A 15825-nucleotide genomic window follows, 5' to 3' on the forward strand; every position below is an offset into this window, starting at 1 on the left:
CGGATAAGAAAGACCCCAAAGCCGTGGCGTCTGGTGTGGATGCGCTTTCGGGTGGCGCTGAAGATGCCAGACGGGATGGGGACACACTGTTGATGCGATTTGCGAGTGAAGTGTTTATCTTGCCCGAGCCGGCCTGCCGGTGGAGAGTGTAATGAAAAGCGAACAAAAGCACTTGCTGTTGTTGGTGGGTTGAGTTGGGTGGCATTTTTTGGTTTTTGGCCCGGTTTTCTTGGATCTGATCTGATTTGGTGAGCATTTGTAGTGGATGACGCAGCGTGGGCTAATCGTGAAATGTCAAGCGGCACATAAAATGATCGTGTGGCTTGCTGAGTGTGGTGGACCAGGTGCTCCATTGGCCCAGATGGTCATCCAGTTTGTGATGGTTTGTACCAAAAAAACATCAGCATCTGGTTGCTGGAAGGTGGGAATCCCTTGTGGAATAAGTAGTTTTCCTGCTCACTTATGTACTTTGACTTCAAGTTCAATCGTTAAATGTTCATAAAGCGATCAAAAGGCGGCGTAGAATTCTTCCAAGACCCTCTCACCACAAAGCCCACAATGATTAGTGAAAGTTAGCAAAAGAAAAGGCTCCCCAGTCTGCCTTGTCCAGTGTTTTTCCCAGCTCCGTTGGAGACCTTCCAAAGTAAGCGATTGCTCGGACACACACCGGCAGGGCGTTACGAAAATGGGCCCGCCACTTTTATGCCTGCTGGGTGGCACAACCGGTGGCACCAAACCGACCAGTTCCAGCAGCTCTCGACATCAAGCTGCGCCATTACGACACTAACAATCTACTACCCCTAAGGCGCTAACGGCACGACGGCATTAGCCCGGGACGGGGAAAATCAACTTCGAATGCTTTAATCCTGCCCCTTTTGGCTGCGCTAGAGCTAGTGCACAGTGAGAGCAAAATCGAATCGTTGATGGAAAATACCGGTCCCGCGCTGAGCTCGGTAGGGCCACGAGTCCGTAAAAACAACCGTCCCACCACACTCCACTAAAATGATGAGTGTGTTTTTGGTGACACTTCTGGGGATCCCGGCCGGCCGCCCGGTGCACGTTTGATGTGCCGGAATGATGTGATCCAAATTTACGATGCATACGCTGGGGCGTGATTTAGTGATGGTGGGTTTGGTGGTTTTTTTGGCTTTTCTTTTCTTTGCACCACCAACAACCGGCCACCGACCAGCACCGAAAGCCACATATGGGTGTCGGTCGCGTTTTACGAGCTTTCTAGCCCATGCGGCGAGCGAACACATGAAACGAAACTCCAAAAATATGCGACAAAGCTTTTAGACCTGTCAGCGGGATAATGGTGAAGCGTTTAAGCGATTATTCTCGGTGGGGGAGGCTTTAAGTGCAATCTGCACGTTATGGAAAACGAATGGAAGTGTTCAATATTTACTCATAATCGGAAGTGCTAAAGAAATACCAAAGATATGCTTATATTTGGTTCTTTCTTGTTAAAAAATCTCTTTAACGATGTACCGGTATCAAATGCAATCCAGATCAATTCTCTAAGCAGGACCGGGGTTCAAATCTCGTCTGGGCCGTTCCCTCCATAGTGAGGACTGACTACCCAACTATGCGGTATCAATAAGTCCAGCAAGCCAGAAATGGTAGGCATGTCCTTAAGAGGTCGTAACGCCAAGAAAGAAGAAGAAGTTATAGCCTTCGCTAGCCGCTATAACGACTTAGCTATAAGACGGCTAAGCCTTTAAATAGTCCTTTTTGCTGGTATTGCACGTATTTAAGATTTTTTATATTTCATTTTAAAATAGTTGACTGAAATAGGACCAAATTACTCGCCATGTAAGGCTTTATGAGCGTGACTATCTAGAATCACTCGAATGACGTGACTCGAATGAACTGATCACTATAGTAAGTGCATATACTATATCAGACCTTCACGACCCAGGTCCAAGACAATCATAATTGGAAAAAATGAAGGAAATGCCGCTAAAGCACATTCCATCCGTTACACATGTAAACTATAGCGAAAAAGTTTTAAGAAATCACTTTAATCTTCTACACACACACACACCCATATTACAAGCTCAGTGGACAGCTCAGTTTGGACCAACGTGAGAGCGTTTTTTTAAGTTTCTTGGCACTAGCAAAATTTTGCATCCTAAAACCTTCTGAGAAGCACGATTTAAAGCTCCATAAGCAACTGTGAACAGCGCATGAATTGAGTGGAAAATTCCATCCATCCATCGTTCGGCATGCAAACAAAAATGCAGGAAAAAAGAAGGAAAAAAGGCAAAACTCTCTCATTGCGTTCGAACGAACGATCAGACATTTCTAAACAGCCCGGAGACATGGGAAAGCGAGCGAGAGAGAGAGAGCGCTAGAACGATAAAACAGGGAGATGGGGATGACAATGAAAAAGAGGATAAAATCTGACAGTAAAATTTATTCCTTCCAAAACTTGTTAACCCACATAAAAACATCCTTCTCTGTTTTCCTTCTCCCCAAAAATAAAAAAGATGGAGACAATCTGCACCCCTCGCCATGGGGGAACCCAGGGATGTCCCATTTGTTCGCGGTAACTTTCTGACATGATTTTTTTCTGACATGAATAGCGCGACGAGCAGATCCATCAGTTTGAATCGCTTTTTTCCTCCGGGGTGTGGAAGAGAACAATAGGAGGGTGGGTTTAAAACTGCATCCTCGTCGAGCTAGGGTCTCCGGCGGAACATGGGGTGCCATGGGAGAAAGGAATCAATCTCCTCGTCGGTGAAAATTAAAGGTCACCATAATCCTGTTAAGTTCCGTCTTTTTCGTGTTCTCGTATTCATAACATCGAAGTCAAAGTGGCCACCGTTTCCGTTCGGGGGAAAACAAAAAAATATCGGAGGAAAACCCCATACAAAGCATCATCATGTGAATGATCGCTGCTCGAAAACAGTAGGGTTCGGAAGAAAAGGAAAACCCCCGAATTCGGTCCAGTCGAACAGACACGGCGTAAATCTAATCCCGAGAAATTGGATTCGGTAAAAGGGGGGGGGGGGGGGGGGGGGGGTGGCCGATGGCGGACGTTTCGATCGAAACGGTTGGACAATATTTCTTGCGGATTTTGCACATCACGAGCAGTGCTGGCAGTGAAAAATCCGCTTCGTTTTCTCGCAGCTTAACGCCACACTTTTGCAGCGATTGAAGAGACACCCCATCAAATTGCTTCGTTATCACCGGAAATAAATTTCCTCGCTGGCTTTCCAGAAGCGCACAGCGGCACACACACACACAGGTGCTTTCTGGTGTACGTGTCGCTTGACGAATGCGTGTCCTGACAGTAATAATCGGTACCATCGGAGAAGAGTTCGCCGATGGTAGCAAAACGGTGCGAGCACAATTTATTGCTTCTGGCAGCAGGGTCGTGTTGCTGGGAATGTCCTCTCGCGCTATTCTCGGAAACAAGTAGGTCCCGGTCCCGAAGGCTGGTGATCGATGCTGCACGGCCATCGATGACGAACCACTGACAGACTTCAGCACACACGCACACGGGTCCTTTGCTACCGACACTTCGTTCCCGGGAAAATGGCTTGCGGAGAGCGAGATTTAGTTTGAGTTTCCTCGACAACTCACTCCCAAGGGGGCCGCCAGGGACGCCTTAGGTGGACGGTTTCTTGTCCGTCTTTCACACGAAAGCACCAACCAATCAAAGGCAAGCCGTAAAGATTAATTAGATTTATAATAAGATCCAGATTTGGCTGTTTGGTTTTGGGATTCTTTCGGTACAAAACGTGGTAGTTTGTTGGTATTTTAATGGTGGGCTTTAATTGGGAGGCTCTTTTCTATCGTTTTTATTCTCTGAGGGAATGTTTTAAAGGGAATTATACTTAAACGTTTAGACAAGGTTGACAAACAGGGTTGTGGGAATCGTATCGGAAGAAGATCTCAATGCAATGTTTGCCATAAATCCCATAAAGCTTTAACTGTCAACAGTTTCTACAGCGTGTAGCATAATTATAGGAGCATTTGTTTATTAAAAATAAAAAAAAACAATCGCAGCGATGAGTTTTGATAAGATGAGTTATAAAAAGTGGAAAAATCACGTCGTATATCTATCTTGAACCATTTGTAAAAATGTTTGTACATCGCTCGAAATTTGTTATACTTCAAAAAGCACTGTCTCTTTCTACATTAATCTCGAAATAATGCGACCAACGATGAACAATGCTTATTGGACAATTTTTCTTTAATTTGTTTTACATATCTTCGGTAGATTCGTCAATGTGGCTACATATTTTGGAAAATTGCCACATTCTGCGTTGTGAAATAAATAATTTAAAATGAATGTTTAATATAAACAAAATATTTAAAATTTAAATCCAAAAGTGGATTGTGGCTCAAAGCTTCTAGCCTCAAAAACTATTTGGCAGGAAATCATAGACTTTATAAATATAGTACAAAAACGTATAATTTATGACGAAAAGATGTTTAACGCTACCTACACTCATTTGGTTAGAGTGAAATTAATTTTTGCACAAAAAAAAACAATTGTTTTTTATAGTAGTTACATCAAGATTGTTTATTTCAAGTGAAAAGTAAAAACAGTATACGTAATTTTTTACATTTTTAATAATATAATATTTATACCTTTTTTGTTTAGTATTTCAAGATTGTTTTCATTAAGGAACACAAGCAAAAAAACCTCGTGCACTTAAAGTTATGTCACGCACTGTAACGATACTCTAGAGGATTCAAAATACTGCTTAATCGGGTTTTGAAATGTGAAAAAAGTGTTAAAAGCGTAACAACTTTTTTCTTTCTCTCTCTCTTTCTAAACCGCGAGCTGTTCAAATTGATATAATTCCATTTATTGGATCAATCCGTTCAAGGAAAGCTCGTTGGAAAGCTGCGCGGGAAAAATTTTCAAAAAATCCTGCCACCCACTACTCATAACGCTGCTGCCTCTTATCGGCTTTGCTCCATTGATATCATAATGCCCCAAAATGCAAAAGAAAAACCAGCAGACCAGGACGACGGGGCAAAAAAAAAAATCGAAGCATCCAGCCCACCGAAAATCGAGCGGACTTCTATTGTTGTGTTTTTGGAGCAGTTTTTTTCTCTGAACGCGAAAGCTCCCGCTACACGGGGACGGCATTTGTAATCACTAATCCAATTGTGTCCCCGGCCACGCCGGTTCGGTTTGCCGGCAGAAAGTGTGGTTTTTGGTTTGGATTCGTAATACCCCGGGACGTTCGGGTCCATACGTTCCGGGGGGCATTAGTCTTGATTAGTGCAATATGGTTACGAGGGGGATTCATATGTAACTAATACACACTGCTGCACGTCCGTAATGGTTTGTACGATTTTTTAAGGCTTAAGCCGATGATTATTATTAATATTTGGAGGGTTACTCGCTTGCGCAGATGTTGGCGCTGGTGGCATAAAAATAGGCCTGTTCGCTAATCTTGGCCTTCATGCACATTGTGAGTCTTACTCACATGAGGAAAAATGATTCAAAGAATGGTGTTTGTGTTTGGTGTTAATCCTTCGGTATATTAATTTACCAGGACTTCTATGTAAAAATAGACTGTGATCACTAATATGTATCATTACGATGAGAAATATCCCTTATTTTTACCAATTACTACAGCTCCGACAACACACACATCCACAATTCAATAGTTCCATGGAAATCTACGCCCGGCGGTAGCTAATTAAAGAAAATTATCAAAGTAATATCTACCGCCCGGTCAGCAATAGCAACTCCCCAGCCTCGGTCCAACCAAACGACATTTGGTGTTGGTTCGTGTTGGATTGAAGATAAAAATACGGCAACTGCACTGCACTTAATAAAGGCGGATTCCATTTGGGACTCACTCATGCGAACCGGAAATTACTGACCTTCCACATTTTCCCATTCCGCAGAATCACGTTAACACCGGAATCCAATAAAAGGCTTGAAGGTAATAAAAAAACACCTCAACCAGCTACTACTGCTGCTGCTGTGCATCATCATCCACAAACTGCACCAGAGCCTGCTAGGATGTAACAGTAGCGAGCAAGCGAGCGAGCGAGCGAGCGAGAGAGGGAGAAGGGTGTTTTTCGTTTGTAGTTGTTAGCTTTGGCATGGCAACGAGTCTGTCAGTGTTGTATCAGGTCGGACTGAACAGGACAGGCGGTAGTACTCGTCATCGTGACATGATTTGCTGTTGATTAATAATTGTACGATTGCCGTAATTCTCACCTCGGGCCAGTGGAGACCGGGCTCATGTAAAATTCACTCAGAGGAAGAAAAAATGGTTGTGGTTTGCAGGAGGAAACCCGAGTTTTTCAAACCGGACCTCCAGTGAGATATCCTTTAAAAGCCACAGACGAAAGAAAAAATCACACATTCAAATTCGTCGGCCGGTGGCTTGAAGGTGAGTTTGTGAGGGTTGCTTGGATGGGATGCCTGCCTCGAGGGTGCTTAATTTTTAATTAATCTCAACCACCGGAAGCGACTCCATTTTTGCCACAGACCGCATGTGTCGGTCCGATTTTACGGGGTGTTGATACACCTGTGATGTGTGGTGGCTTTAAGAATGTTTTTTCAATGCGGTATAGAACTGAGCTGGATGGTTTAATATGATAAGAGGGTTTTTTTAGTATAATTTAAAGCCTTTTTTACCAAAAACATTACGCCTAGTACAGCAATACTTTCCGCGAAGTAGAAATAAAAATACTCCTTATAAAGCAAAAAAGAAACTCAAAAAAAAAAAAAACAGAGCCCATAAACGACAGACTAACGGACGAGTTCCGCGAAAAAAGGATTACGGACACTGTAATCTGATAACTAGTGCGTGTTTTGATGGCACGAGTGAGTGTTGCTCGCCAGACGGGCGTACCATTATTCATAGCGTGTGTGTGTGTGTGTGTGTGTGTGTGTGTGCGTTTCGCATTCGCATAACTCCCTATCAAACGTGTTCCTGGAAATTCAACATATTAGCTTCCGGTACGGTATCTGTCGTTCGGACGGACACACAGCCGGAACCATTTGTTGCATTCTAGCATACGCTCACACACACACACACACACACCGACCATACGGACAAATTGTATGAAAAAACCCGTGGGGGGAAAATAGAGGACGGCATTTAGTTACCAACGCCCGGACGATGGAAATGAATTCACATGAAAATCTCATCAAATCACGATCACTCTTTTGGCTGGGTGAAGAGCATTCTATCGAGCGTAGTGCATCCCGGAACGGAACTGGTACTGGTTTGAAAATAAATTCCCCGTGCATGTGCATTGTTGTGTGTGTGTGTATGTGTGTGTGTCCCCTATTGGAATTATTGGTTCGAGGCTTTCCTTTCAATCCTTTCAATTCTCTGCACGCATGATGCACGCTAACTGAACTAATACGTTGATTTTATTTATTATTCTGAAGCTCAGCCCATTAAGAGCACCATTGAAAAGAGCCTCTTTTAATGCGTAGTGAACTGTGGTAAAAAAATGTTGAGATGATGTTTGTTATATACCTACATAGTTTAAACTTAGAACAAAAGCGGTAGAATACATGAAACGCCTGAAAGTATGCAATAACTAATTTCGGAAAAAAATGCGTGCTGTACGAAGCGGCTATCTAGATTGCATACTACCAGGCGTAACCAAACGTATTGCCAGGAGATTGAATTGATTTTATTGTTTTGTAGTTAATCACACTCGGCAGGTAGGCTATCGTTCTCGCCCTATCTCTTTAAAAGATTATCTAAAAGTAGTTTAAGGACTGAGTCGTATAGTGCTATCTCCTTCTGATGCAGATCAGTCTTGATAATATTTTTGCACACGATTGCATACTTTAAGGCGTTATTTTACTGCTCAGCGTATTTAGAGTTTTTTTCAAATCGTTGCTCGTTTTAGAAAAGAAAATAATATCTCGAGGACGTCTGTAAGTTTCTGGTATTCATCAGGGTTTCTCTAAAGTATAAATCATTTGTGTAACAGCCAACATGGGCGCATTTCTGGCATAAAACATTTCCCCCTGCCGAGTTGAAGTATGTTTGGCGAAATCTCGTTCGAAACTATTCAACTGCTCCGGAATGCTGTATAGAACCAAACCGGCTAGCTGACAACTAACTTGCTACTAAAGGCTAGCAAAACTCCCGAACGGAAATTAACCATTGCATAATTTCCTACCGTTGTGTACTGTTTTCCGTGTTCGAAAAGCATAATGCTCTTCACCATATCTTGCGTGCCCATTCATCAGCTCAGCAGAAGCTTCTTTATTGAGTGTTTTGTTTGAATTACCTTCCACCGGTTTCCGGTTCCCTATGGGACAAAAAAAAGATGGAGGGTTTTTGCTTTAAATCTCAAACTGTTACCCTTCATGCAACTTTTCCCCGTTCCTAATTGACATTAGCATGCGGAAGTGCAAAATGCTCCTCAAGTGGTTACAGCAAAACTTTCCTTTTTCTCTCATTCCTAAACCCTCCTCCCAACCTCCAAGTGCACTTAAGTTTATATTGGGCACAAACACACAAACACACACACACACAAACAAAAAGGCAAAACTCACAGCTCACAATTGCACAAAAATTCACGGAAAACAGTTGATGAACGAATCAGGAGCAGCAAGAACTTCATATCTCCCCGGACACAATTCACATCTAGCTTGAAAAAAAAAATGGTCCCCAAGCGAAGATGTGCACCATTCGTTTCGAGTGTAAAGTGTCTAATTTTTTGTCTAACAACTTTACTCCATTCGCTGTGTGAATGTTTTCAAGTTCAGCTTTTTCCGTCCCTTACCGTCCGAAGGCGTTGCAACAGTCTTCTGTTTACCTCCAGGGGTGATTCAGTTTCTGTGGCTTCGGGTGGTTTTGAGCTCACCGTTCAACGCATTCCCGCAACCCAACTCCCTTTCGTGTTACTTATTAAACAACCCAATACAGGGTGCATGGCGAAGCGGTGTTCACCGGAAGTTCAACAAACAAACGTCCTTCATTAGAAGATAGCGAGCTTCTTTCTTCCAGCAGCAGCAACAATTGGCATAGTTTTGTTGCACAAATCAACGCACCAGCAATGCTTGTTACTACCGAAAGGATGCCACATCTTTGTTCCGGGGTGTTTTCGTTTTGCTCCTTTTTTTTCTTCGTCTCACGGGCCAGCTGTGCTCGGGACAGCTCGAGATACTGAAATCCACTTAAGCTAATTTAATTTCTACTCCAAAGTAGCAGCACCAGGAGCAAACCTCTTCCTTTCTATGTCTGGGGTCCCTTTCACAAAAAAGCCACAGTTTTGCTCTCGGCAGCTCCGGCCACAGTATGTACACAAACTAAGAGCGACGAGCACAGCCTTGTGCCTTGACCAGAAAATAGGGGCTGGGATTCGGAAACTAGTCACCGTGCGTCTCGCCGCTCGTTTGACCGGGTTTGTCACCGTTTACCTGTGCTGGCAGCCCATCTACCGATCTACACGCTTGTCTGTTTTGTTCGGAATGGTTCATGCGCCACGGTATGGCCACGCGCACACGCAAAAGCCAAAAACTGTCAGAAACGGCAACCTGACAATTGCTAAATGGAAAACGGTGCAACAAAGTATTTTCTGCACCCCGTCCAGGGCGTTCTGTGGCTTTCGGCAGCAATGAACAGCCACAGAGAGAGGAGAGAGAGAGAGAGAGAGAGAGCGAGAAACGGAGCACTTTTAATAGCCCCCTCCCGAATCCTCTTTTCGTGGTTTAGCTTCACGTCGTTCACCATCCGAACAGGCAAACAGAACTAGGCAAAAAACAAATAAAGAGGACCTGACAAAGTTGATATTTCTTTATGCAAAAGTGGAACCGAAATAATGCATCCCGGCGGTGTGCCATTTGCTTGCTGGCATGTTGGCATTTTATCAAACAGTTGCAGGAGGATGCAAGTGAAGGTTTGGGAAGAGGTTTGGGGTGGCAGTGAGAGAGGAGTTTGTTACCAATGGTGACGGTTTACCTGTTCATCGGGCGTTTGTGAAAACTCCGAAACAGGAAGAAAGTTAGCACTGCAGTGTCAGTATGGCAAATCTCATTACTGGTTTGGGGGGGGTTTGGGGGAGGTTTGCCTAGATTGGTTGCTGATGGTGGAAGAAATTTTAATTGGCTCAGGATTAGTTTAAATCAGCTTGTAAGCTCGGAAGTTTCGAATACTGGAGAAGTCTATTAGTTTCTCTCTTGTGTTTTTTTGTGCGATGAACAGATTGACGGAGGAATGTCGTGAATGTTTTGTGAAAATTAAATTGTTTGTAATTTTAAACTATAAATTAAAGCGATGCTGTGAAATGTAAGCTGACTTGAATGTGTTGCTAATTTAAGGGAACAACGAAATATGTAATAAATGTTCATCATAGTAGTTGGATTTTAATGACATTGAGACTCTAAAGACCGGGGTCCCGTAGTGAGGCCTGACTATCCAACTAAGTGGTATCATGAAGTCTAGCAAACCAGAACTCGCAGGCACAACCTATGAGGTCTTTAGGCCAAAAAGAAGAAGAAGAATAAGAAGAAGGGTGTTTATGTTTTCAAAAGACGCTTCAAAGAGCAAGAGTTCCTATTTCACATGGAAACTAAGACATTTCGCATGAAATACCCCATATAATCGCTCACTTACAAACCTCTTTCATTAGAGAGACATTCTTAGTGCTGATTATTGTGTGTAAAAAAACTAAAAAAATACAAAAATAAAATAAAAATAATAAATGAATTACAATCGAATGTGTTTATTCAAACACACGCGACTGAATTAGCTAATCTGAAGCTATTTTTCCTATGAAGTACTGGGCGCCTCCATCCATAAATCTCATGCTGGAACGCAATTCCTTAAATGATTGTAGGACTGTATGCCACAGAAAAATCCATCCACGTATTTTTAATTGAGCACGTTTAATTATTGAGTGCACATGTTCACGATATACATGCTGCATCCATGGCTCTATATATGAAAAGAAAAACAACCCACTGATAAAAACGGCACAAGTAACTTTTTTTCCCTCCCTTATCCCACTTATAAACACACATGCGCCCGATCGAGTTGCAGTTTAAAGAAGATAACAAACAAACCAATAATGATTGGCTCGGAGCTCGAGAAAAAACCCGGCCCCGGAACGATGGCAGCACATAAACGGTGGTAGTGATTTATTTACTTATCTAACCGCCCCGGTTTTAGCCCGGAAATAGCCATAAAACCGGGCACAACAATCAAACGCAGATGATATACCTCGTAATCGGTGGGGCACAGCGCAAGCACACTAACAACACACAACACACGCGAAACGGAACGCAACGACCAAGACGGAGACGGAACGAAATGCCCGGTCCCGCTTGAATGAACGGGCGGGTAGAGGGCGAATTTTTTTATGTCTTTATGCGTGGTGCGTGGTTTTCCCGTTCCTTTGTTCACCCCGTTTCCGACTCAATTCGGCCTGACGGGCGGAAGCTGTTGATCCCGCTTGATCATTGATCGCTTTAAGGGATACATTGGTCCAACTGCAGCTAAATACCTATCCAAGCACTCGAAATCAGTGGTTGTTCTGATCGAATGAAAAGGACGGAAGTACACATGAAGCTCCCAAAGAGCTCCGAGAAGAGATATCGGTGTGCTAGCACAGCAAACAATTTGAATCAAATTATCATCTAATTATGCATCCCTCTTCATCTCGTTTTTGATTCCACTTGCGCCTCACTTAGCTCGAAAATCCTATCTTTACTCCTATTTCGGACTCTCTCACTCTCTATACATATATTCCAGATAGATGCCGAGATAAAATGCTGATTCCTGAGGCTGTTTTTTTGCTCTCTCCTCCCATCCATCCAGCATCCTCCCCCTTTGATGTGGGTTTTTGAGTCTTACCAATCCGGATGATAATTTTTGTGTTTGGATCGAAAAAAAGCAACCCTAACCAACGAAGCAATTGTGTCCACAGCCCACCGAAGGTAATGGTGGTACAATATACTGCAATGTGCCTAATTGTGTAAGCATGGTGGGTAAAACGGAGGGGTGGAACTTACGGGGAGGGGGAAGGAGCTCACGAAAGAATAGCGTCAGCCCACCGTCAGTGAATTAATTAGGCAACAAAATAACGAAAGCGGACAAGCGTTTGATAATTGAACTATACACGCTAATTGACGCTAATGGGTTTGCGGGCGGCCTCCGGCTAAAAGTGGCATGGAACGGGCACCGCTCTGTGTGTGTGTGAGTGCTTTCATAGGAACTATTTTGGGGTTAATTGGGTGTTACTGGCGCTGGTATGTTCGCTAAGGGCTGCACTGAGGTTGCACTCCGGCAGGAAAATTGTAAAGCAAATTAAATCATCAGTACGTAGTTGTTGGTAGAATATGCAACCAAGCTTCCGGGTAGCTAAGTGACAGATAGCATGAGCGATACAAGGTGGGTTGACATCGGTACAAGTTGTTAGTTGTAAGCTAGTAATTGATTTCATCAACGTGTCATACACGCAGTTCGGTTCGAATCGGCACTAGCGATGGGAATTATATCGCAGATTGGTGTATTAATTGAGCTTTAATAATGCGGTAAATGCTGTAGCTCATTTGATGGAGCAAGACAGCTTTAGGACTAAACATTGTAGTCTACAAAGAGACGATTTGGGACGCTCATGTTTTGGGGACATGTTTTCTGAAGCTCTCTTTGTTTGGTTTAACATGAAATTGCGAACAAACTCATGGCTCTGAGTCGTCTGTGAGTGAAGATTCTTGGAGAATTGAATCGAAACCAACTCTCTCATGATCATATTACAAGCGAAACACCTTAATATCTTAACGAGTTCTTATAGCACATTTATCGGAGCTTAAACCAATTTTCCAAAATAATGCAGGTTTATCTCCTATAACCTCCTCCTCCAGCGGAATTGTACAGGACTATCATGACAGATAGGTAATGTCAAATTGATTACTTCTATAACGTAGTTGATGCGTAGGAAACAAAATGAGCCCTTCGTTAAGGTTTAATCCAACAAGTTTCGTATCTGAACCATTTTGTCGTAGTTAGGACTTTTTCTGCAGACTGTCTGTCCGTCTATCAAGTAGCAATAATCTCAAACATTCCCAGATATAGCTTGGACGTTCCAGTGATGCTCTAGTGCTTGTTAAGAACCTGCAACAGAGTCACGTAGTTACACGAGTATGCCTTTCTCGTAAACTGTCCTGCTCGAGGAGCGATTAAATTTGTAATACTCAAAAGAAAATGCCATCCCTGGTTGTAGTTTATCATCACCATACAGCGCCCACAATCGCTGGCATCTCCATCGCAATACCTCCTATCCCAAAACGGCAAAACGGTCGGGGCCCAACACATATCACATTCGAAGAATGCATAAATGAATTCCAAAACCAATGAATCCAGGCGAATCCATCGTCCTTGGTATCGTCCCCGGCTAATAACTTCATCATCGTCCGGACCGAAAACCGTACCTTTATCCTTTGATCATCAGTCCTCACGGTGTTACGGTCCCTGCTGGAAGGGAAACACACACACGCTCGAACTGTCAAAAAGGCACCCAAGAATCCCTTGCTACCCTGCATATGCGAGTCCCGAGCTACCGGAAACGATTGTCCGCCGTGTACAAAGGTAGCGAGTTTCGTCACAACGAGAATTTCATCATCGGACATTGGGGCTTTTCTTTGGGACGAGCCTAGGGGTAAAATTTCTTTCCCATGTCCCCGTGGTTGCCGGGACGCACCATTTGAAGAATACGACCCGCTTTAAACGGCAACCTCTCATGGGTTGCTGTTGGGCCTCGGGTAGTGTAGATGCTTCATTCTGTCAAACATTCCAAAAGCTTCGATCCTTCGGAAATGTTTTTGACGAACCCAACGAAGAAAAAAAAAGGGGTGGTAAAAGACAGACCCTCAATCCTTGGAAGCAGTTCACATACACATCCGATGTACTCAGGAAATATTTCACCGAAAGCAAAAGATACAGGAACGGCCAACACTATCCCATTATGCGCTGGTCTATTAAATCCCTCGTTTTTTGGCAGGAAAGCTTCAAGTAGAGCAAATTGTGGTATGTGAGTTGTGTGTGTGTGAGGAACCATTTCCTTCCGCTGTGCTCCATTTATTAACCCATCGAAGGGTCAAACTGGTGGCCGGCCGTACGGTGTTGTCAAGGCAATGAATGTTCGCTATCTAAAATTGATGAAAACAAAATTTAAAAAACCCGAATAAGAAAACTGGACGGTATTTTGACAAGACTGGACTGGACCAAATTTATCTCAATCACTAGCAATTTGAGCTGTTTTGCTGGGAAAAAGAAAAGGTCCTCTTTTGCTCGCCTCTTTACTCACTGCCATGATACGAAACGCTGCCTTGTTGTTTATGTTTTGAGCCACTTTCGAGCCGGGTTCGAGTTGGCTTCTCCAGGGCAAGGCTCGCAGGGGGTTTTAAAACGTAGGCAATATTCTTCCCGGGCAGGCTTAAGAGTAAACATTAAAAATTATTCGCGCATAAAATCCCAACCCATTCGTCTCCGGCCAGCGTGTGCTACAGTAGCACGGTATCGCTCGCTTACTTCTGCTGTCACAGCAGCAGCAGCAGCACCGAGTAGTAGTAATTGATGGAATGTTTAAGGCTTTCTCGTAGCCATTTCTTTTGGCCGGGTTTTTGCTCCTCCTAGCTCCACACACACACACACTAATCCCGAGCCGAATCGCAATCAAGAGTAATGTTTTTATGATACCGGGTAAGCCTTTTTAATGAGGGCTTTTCTGGAAGGCTTAACGGCACCGGTAAACGGTGTTTATGTTTGCAGCCAACGGGCTCATTATCCTTCCGAGCAGATCCTAGCTGGACCTGCAAACCTGGTTCCCTGCACGGTGTGCACGGTGCCATAGGGATGTGATAGACACTAGCAGCATCATCCGCCAGCCAGGAAGACAGCCGCACAGAGACTGCTGACTTTGATTGGGAACGTGCATGGGAATGGGAAAGTTAATCACTCCAGTCTGCAAACCCCGTTTTGCAGGTGTGTGACGCGTCTTCACATCCGGGCACGATACGGATACGATCCTTTTTTATAATCCATATGTCATCAACGTTCGCATCCGTTTGCTACCGGACGGTCACTCGACACTTCGCCCGCTGTCGATGGAACCGAAAAGGAACGGGTCCGGATAAGTTTTCCTAATCCTTGTCTAGAGATTGCCGGACCCGTGCCGGACGCTACGTGCCGGGGAAAAACTTGCAATTCCCCAAGGATGTGGCAGAAAGCTCGGCAGGAAGCTGCAACGAATTCCCAGCGTTAATTTACGTCGTAGTTCTCCCGGGCGGTGATGGTCTTTTTTGTTGTGTACACTTTCCGTTTGATTATTAGAGGAGGTTTCGAGTCTTATCTGGATGCCGTGTAGAGAATTTGTGGATGATTTTATTTCTTTCGAGCATCATATAGGACACCTGTTGAATGTGGTCTACCGTAATGGAGAAAAGTTTTTAAAATACTAATGTTGTATGCCTGATAGGTCAAGATTTTCCTGATTGATAGTCTTCTCGGGGTAAAAACGCCAATACATCATTTCTTCAATTTATTAGCCATTTCAGTTTTAAAAGTTACTGTAAAAAGTTCCACTGACGCTAATTGTGATTTACTGTGCACCAATCCAATCAATTCCCTCAATAATTGACGACGAAAATCGATGGAGCATGTGAAGTGGGAAACCAGGGCCCACGCTTGGTCATCTCTTCCATCTTCTGCTCAAGAGTCTGCGCATCTATCGCATCGGAAAAAAAACAAAACAAAAATGAGTGCATATTTAATTCTGCACTTTAAAGGCAAGCGACAGCGCAACGCTATAAATTTCGATTCGAGAGCGCGTACACCGCACACACACACACACACAATTAGCGAGTTG

The 15825-nt window shown here is 43.7% G+C and overlaps 1 protein-coding gene across 10 annotated transcripts in view; it reads right to left on the bottom strand.

Annotated features, from left to right (window-relative positions):
* Window positions 1-15825, bottom strand: part of LOC118512880 — a 157071-nt gene that overhangs the window by 14689 nt on the left and 126557 nt on the right. The gene's annotated exons all lie outside the window — the stretch shown is intronic.

Source organism: Anopheles stephensi, chromosome 3 (assembly GCF_013141755.1).
Source record: "Anopheles stephensi strain Indian chromosome 3, UCI_ANSTEP_V1.0, whole genome shotgun sequence".
NCBI classification, from domain to species: Eukaryota; Metazoa; Arthropoda; class Insecta; order Diptera; family Culicidae; genus Anopheles; species Anopheles stephensi.